This window comes from Mchenga conophoros, linkage group LG5, assembly GCF_057382185.1.
Source record: "Mchenga conophoros isolate Kocher_MC1m ecotype Shallow Benthic linkage group LG5, M_conophoros_male_GT1.1, whole genome shotgun sequence".
In the NCBI taxonomy this organism is placed as follows: domain Eukaryota; kingdom Metazoa; phylum Chordata; class Actinopteri; order Cichliformes; family Cichlidae; genus Mchenga; species Mchenga conophoros.
Window position 1 is genome coordinate 33,334,861 of NC_140530.1, and position 7,479 is coordinate 33,342,339.

Here is a 7,479-nt window from a genome sequence, read left to right on the forward strand (position 1 = left end):
AGTTTCTGAAATCTGCGTGAGGGTTTCTCCGACGAAGTGAGGGCCATGAGGCACAGCTCCCCGTCCCCCGGTGACCCTGCTAGGTCCACCTTCTTAGGGAAACCCTCTGCAGAGGAGCCAAGAGAGCCAGGAACTTTGAGTTGTGTTTGTCCACTCAGGCATCATTCATACTTGCTGTGTAGGCAAGTTCCTGTCAGAAGGAAGAGGCACAGCAGGTGCGCCGGGGGGCGGAAGACGGTGCCTCAGCGCCTCTCTCCTTCTGACATTGTTAAAAAGAACACAGCAAATTTATAATTATTTATATTTTTATATGCAGGTAATGTCCTCAAGTTCTTGTTAACCACTCTTTCTCTCTCTTTCAGGGAAATCCTTTGCAGATGAGTTTTTCATAGCTATGAACCTTTTAGTAATTTGGTCTCGACATCATATTTATATAAAACTAAATTTTCAGTGAACATTTGAACCCCACTCGGTCGCGACAGATGGCCACCCCTTTCTGAGCCTGGTTCTGTCGGAGGTTTCTTCCTTTTAAAAAGGAGTTTTTCCTCCCCACTGTCGCCAAGTGCTTGCTCATAGGGGATGTGGGGGCTTTGTTAAAACAAGTGCTGATAAGTTCAGTGGCATCAATTTTAGGACTCAGCAAATATGTAAATGGATCTTTCGTCATCAAGTGACGAAAGATCCTTTTAAAACATTCACCACTTGTGTTTAGTTGTTTATAAATATGATTTCTGGGACACTAAGGCTAAAAACAGACTAATTTGTACAATTAGGGGAAAAAATAAATACAAAATTTAAACGAAATAGATGTGTCATTGTTTCATTTAGATTTCAAATAGCACACCATTTGATGTCAACATATGTTTGTTACATTTGCAGTGCTGGTGTTATATTCTTATATTTCACATATTGACATATTTACTGCTTTTTGGCTAGCTTTGTTCTCAGTTGTTATCCAATTTTAAAACTATAAAATAGAATAAAGACTATTTTTAGTTTACTTTGTTAATAAAGAAATTTTTTAGAATTTTCAGAAAAACTACTGTTATACATAGCAAAATAAGTAAGTACAAAGTAATTAAAATTTTATTTGTATAGCACTTTTCAAGATAAAATCACAGAGTACTTCAGAGAGAAATTAAAACATAAAAAATTAACCACAAGCAAGTTTTAACAGATACATTTTTAGCTAGATCAGTGAGTCCCTAGATCCCAAGCTCAAAGGGGGAGAGTTCGAGACTCTGGGGGCAACAGTTTGAAAAGCTCTGTCACTTTTTTTTTTCAGCCTCGTATGATGGACAACCAGCAAGCCCTGATAACATGATCTTAGGGACCTGCTGGGAATTTATGGATATTAAAGATCTCTGTTCATGCAGAGCCCATAATGTCAAAGTCAACACAGTCAGTGTTCAGCCCACTGCATCTCTTGCAGACGAGCTTAACAACTTCTATGCTCGTTTTGACGCAGACAACAGAGAGCAGATCCTCTACCCTCAGGAGAACAGTGAGGCTGCGACTCTAACTCTGAAAACAGAAGCTGTGAGATGGACCTTTAAAAGGGTAAATCCTCACAAAGCTCCAGGACCAGACGGCATCCCAGGCCGGCTACTCAGAGTGTGTGCAGACGAGCTGGCAGAGATGTTCACCAACATCTTCAACCTCTCCCTGAGGCCGTCAGTGGTCCCCACGTCCCTCAAAGCATCCACCATCATTCCCATTCCCAAAAAATCAGATGGATTCTAAACTTCCTCACAAACAGGCCCCAGGTGGTGAGAGTTGGTAAGCACACCTCCTCATTACTCATCCTAAACACAGGTACGCCACAGGGTTGTGTGCTTAGCCCCCTCCTATATTCCCTGTTCACACACGACTGTGTTGCTAAACAAGAGTCCAACATCATCATCAAGTTTGCGGATGACACAACCATCATAGGCCTCATCACAGACAACGATGAGACGGCCTATAGAGAGGAGGTGATGGCGCTGTACGAGTGGTGCCTGGAAAATAACCTGACTCTCAACATCAGCAAAACTAGAGAAATGATAGTGGACTACCGGAAACTGGTCCTTGCGGGCGACCTGGTGCCCGCGGGCACCGTGTTGGTGACCCCTGATTTAGAACAACATTTCGATTGTCAAACTCCGGTGTTTGCCATCCTTTACATTTTTTTTTTAGCTTTTCTAATGTAATCACCCTCCTCGAATCAGTAGAGTCCAGTCCTTTGCAAGAAAATTTTAACATGTAACTATTAAAAAAGCAGAGCATCAGAGAGCATCTTTCTTGCTATCATTTGTAATTAAATATTAAAATATTAAAAATAAAATTTTATTTATTCTAGTTTATTCTAAATAGGCTTGACAGTCAAAGTTAAACAGCTTTAACTGTTTGAAGCTGTTTAGTTTTAAGCAATAGTTTTTAAAGGACTTAAAAACTGTTGCTGATACCAAAGAATGATGAATAATGAAGAATTCATGTGTTTGATTTTATACCTGTTCAACTAAAAAGACTTAATTGGTTTCAAAGTTTAAATAAACAATGATACCAAAGCATATATATACTGTAAGTAATGTACAATAATGACAATGTAATTACTAATATACTACAAAATAAGTTATGTTAAGAATATATGTTGATTTTATACAGTATTCACTATATATGTACATAATCCTGCATATCTCCCAGTGTTTCCACGTGGTCGACAGCAATACCTCCTTTTTCTCTCTCTCTCTCTTTTATTTTAATATCGAGAGGTCTCTTAGCTCTCAGCAGGAACTGCTTAGTTCAATTTATTTCATTATATTGCTGTCTCAGCCTTGCCCTTTGTGCAGTTATATTTTCTTTTGGGTGACCTTAATTTTTGTTCTTTTTTAAAAATTAATTTTTCATTTATTTAAGTTTTGCAAATTTGTGGTTTCTGCTCCTATGCATAGCTCTGACTGACAGCCACTTAGCTTTTTTCATGGCATTATAATTTAGTTTACATTGATTTGGAAAGCAGCGCTACAGGTCACAGTGTACTACAGAATGGAAAATCAGGCACAGGGCCTGTTCATATAAGAGTCTCTTTTATGGGCTTTTATGGAGGGCTTTTAATGGAGGGTGTCTGGGGGGTGGGAGTAGTTTTAAGGTGATTATACCAATCTGAGTGCTTGCTTTTCAATATTAATTATCAGTGGCTCTGTCGAATTCTGTTTGGCATGCATTTGCTTTATGTATATGTGCATCTGTAGAACTGGGTGTTTGTCCAAATGTTATAGCTGTGTCTGGGTGAACCACAACATACAGTATAAGTGAATAAAACTAATTTGAAAAATGAATTGAACTAAAGTGAATTTAATTGAAAAAACAGCAAAAAAAAAATTGTAAGTCATAAGTCCTACATTTTAAATCAAAACATCAGTTTTCTTCATATTCACAGATATGTCCCTTTGTTTTCAGACATTGAAACATTTATTTAACAATTTTGCCTCTGTATACAAGCATAGTGGCTTTAAATCAGACAATCAATATGTGATTCAAGTGCTTTAATTTAAGGGGTATTAGAAAAATATTGCTTTAACTGTTTCTGAATTACAACCATTTTTATACATAGCCTTGTGGCACACTTCTAATATAACGGTTGTTAAGCCTTTACAGTCAGTGACTTACATGCTGAATCCATGGACATCAACAAGCGTTGCATCCTGATAGGTCTACTGAAGCTACCTTCCGTTGCTGCTCATGACTTTAATGGTCACTGAAGAACATCCCATTTCTCTGCCCTGAGAAACTCTTGGGTTGTGTTACATGCGTGTGTGGGAGCATACACAAACCTGTTATTGTCTTCTTGTCATTCTCACAAACGTGCTCTCCTTTCTGATTTATTCTTAGAGCTGACTGATTGCAGAAGGCTCAACACATGTGCATGTCAGTCTTGGACCTGCACTTTTCCTCCCTTAGCTCCATCAGCACCGGCTTTATCCTTCTGCTGCTTTTGTAGTTCTGTTTATTAATTATGGGTTGAGTTGAGAGTTTCCGTCAGTCCTGTTTTTGATTTTGTTTCCATTAGTTCATCTCACCAACATTTAGGGAGATGCTACAGCCTTCTTCTTCTCTTATTTATTTTAGACTAGGCGGCCACCAGAGGCTGCAAAAGTACAGACTTTCTGTACTTAAGTAGAAATACAGATACCTGTGTTAAAAAGTACTCCAGTAAAAGCTGAAGTACTGAAGAAAATTCTTTACTCAAGTACAGTGAAAAAGTACAGGCTGTGAAATGTACTCAAAGTAAGAAAGTAAAAAGCTCTTCAAAGGACAATTCTACTAACAAAGCTTCAGTAGATTTTCTTAATGTACAGGCTGTTATCAGCTGACCTGCTGTAGATTTACACAACTGAATTTAACAAGATGTATAAAGTTTCACAAGCTATCATAGCTGATGTCCATCCCCTACACTGAGACTATGCTGTTTGTACTGTCATTATACTAGACCATACTAGAGTTGGATGTCTCGAGACCCGTCTTGGTCTCGAGACCGGTCTCAAGACCACTTTTACGTGGTCTTGGTCTCGTCTTGGTCTCGACGTACTTTGGTCTTGGTCTTGTCTTGGTCTCGCTGTCTCGGTCTTGCTGTCTCAGATCAACATAGTGTTCGGGAGATTTGGAGTCAACAGTATCCATGACACACAGCGTAACGCTCGATAATGTATCATGCGCAAAAGCTTTAGCTCTAAGAGCCGTGCTTAGAGAGTGCTTTGTAGTGAATCAGAATAGTCGACTCCCATTGAGCGAGAGCTGGCTCCTCAATTAATTTCCTTTCGCTGCTCAGCTGTCACACAGCGACACACAGTGGCTCAGCCATGCTCAAATCCCTCCACATTGTGGATTATAATCTTCAGTTTGATGTTACAATTTTATATATATAAAATATAACTGAAACCAGTTACATATTTCCCATTCTTTAGACAGTTGTTGGAGGTGATCGCTGTTTTGTCAGATGACTTTGGGGCCAGTCAGTACCATCATGTCAGCCCTCAAAAGCACACAAAAGTTAGTCTTTTTTGTCCCGGTCTTGGTCTCGGTCTTGGTCTCACCTCAACTTGGTCTCGGTCTTGGTCTCGTCTCGACTTGGTCTCGATCTTGTCTTGGTCTCGATACCCTCTGGTCTTGGTCTTGTCTTGGTCTCGGATTAGGCGGCCTTGACTACAAGTCTAGACCATACACAGTTGGTATAAAATGGTATTCAGTGAATGAGTCTAAGCATCATCACCTTAAATGCAAATTAATCTCTGGTTCGCTTGAACTTTGACCATGAGCACCACAGAGTCATGCACAAAGCTTTACTGTGAATTCACCACAGTACTGCAACCTAATCTATTTATCCTGCACAAAACTACCAGTATTTTCATGAAATATTTCAATATGACACACAATATGAAAATACATTTTTATATACAAATCCAATGCAGGATTAAAATGATGACATTACATGTAATCTTTAAATCTGCAATTTATCAAGCTCCACTGAGCAGTCCTTACCTTTAAATCTAACCTCTGTTCTCCCTCTCCTGTCTGTATCTTTCTCCATCTCTGAGTGAGGTTAGCTCTCTTTCTTTTGTCTCCCTGTGAAATACAGCAGCTGGACCTTTAGCTAGCAATACACTATATGATAAACTGCACACAAAGAGTTTGTGTGTTTGCTGATGTTTGTCGAGCTGATAGAAACGTTGAATTTGAAATTTCCTGCCAATTAAAAAAACGTCACTTCACTCATGCTTCCTCCTCTTCTGTAGCGCTAGCTAGGTTAAGGACATCTGCGCTCCTTTCAGCCTTTCACTTTAAAAAATAAGTACTCAAGTAAAGTACACATACCTGAAAATGCAGCTTAAGTGCAGTAACTAATGATTTCTACTTCTTCCCACCTCCAGCGGCTCACCATGCTTTCCTTGTCCTATCATTCTGGCAAGTTCAACTTCAGTTCATCATTTCAAATATTTATTTTTCTTCAAAATCTTTTAGATGTTTTCAAGCAAAGTTTAATCTGGCCTTTGAGTGCTTGAGTGAAACCAATACTTTGCACCTTTCTGTAAACACTGTTTTTATGAAGGCATTTCTAAATTGTAGACCAATGTCCTTAAGAGTGTTCTCTACTCCTCTAATGAAGTGTTTTCTATTTTAACACAGCAATAGTTCTGCATTCATCCACTTTAGCTATTCTCTGTGTCTTCTGTGGTAACCAAAGAGAAAAGGGGAATTCATCATACTGCCACTTGCACTGTGCGCAGTGGAGCAAATTTGTGCAACAGGATCTTGCATAGACTGTTGATCAATGTGTCGGATATTTGTTTCAACACATTTAATGATCCTGTTGTGGGCTGCAGTGCATGTGTGAAAACAGGTGAGTACAAAGAAAGCAGGAGCATGACACTGATCCACCTGAACAGAAAGTCTGCATATTAAATAAAGCTAGACAACAATGACAAACACATTTTTTCTGTGTGATAAATTCATTTTTACCACTTTTGTATTTTTTCTGCGCACTTATTTTTTGTAATGAATTTTTTAATCTGATCACATGTTTTGTTCCTTAGACTACTGTGTAGCTCTGAAACATGAATGCTAAACGCAATGCTTTCTTCTTCATCATCTTCTTCTTCTTCCAGCTGCTCTTTTTTGGGTTGCCACAGCAGATCATCTGTCTGTCCCCTTGCCCCTAGCATCCTCTTTTGTCCCACCAACACTCTGTGTCCTTCTTCATTACATCCATGAATCTCCTTAGTAGTCAGCTCAATATTCAACATCCTTAGTCTAATATGTCCACTGTCCCTCCTCTGCACATGCGCACACCATCTCATTCTGATGGTGTGATGGGGCGATCGTGGCTCAAGAGTTGGGCGTTCGTCTTGTAATCGGAAGGTTGCCGGTTCGAGCCTCGGCTTGGACAGTCTCGGTCGTTGTGTCCTTGGGCAAGACACTTCACCTGTTGCCTACTGGTGGTGGTCAGAGGGCCCGGTGGCGCCAGTGTCCGGCAGCCTCGCCTCTGTCAGTGCGCCCCAGGGTGGCTGTGGCTACAATGTAGCTTGCCATCACCAGTGTGTGAATGTGTGTGTGAATGGGTGGATGACTGGATATGTAAAGCGCTTTGGGGTCCTTAGGGACTAGTAAAAGCGCTATATAAATACAGGCCATTTACCATTTACCATTCTTGCCACTCTAACTTTGTCTCCAAACCGCACAACCTGAACTGTCCTGTCCCTCTGATGTACTCATTTCTGTCTTTTCCGTAGTGCTCACTCCCAATGTAAATCTTAACATCTTCATCTCTTCCACCTCCAGCTCAGCCTCCTGTCTTTTTCTTACTGCCGCTGTCTCCAAACTATGCAAAAACTAGTTTTTGTAAACTTTCCTTCTCACCATTGCTGCCGTGACAAATCACCCCTGATGCTCATAGGTATTTGAACTTGTCCACCTTCAGTATCTCTACTTCTTGCATCTTCACTG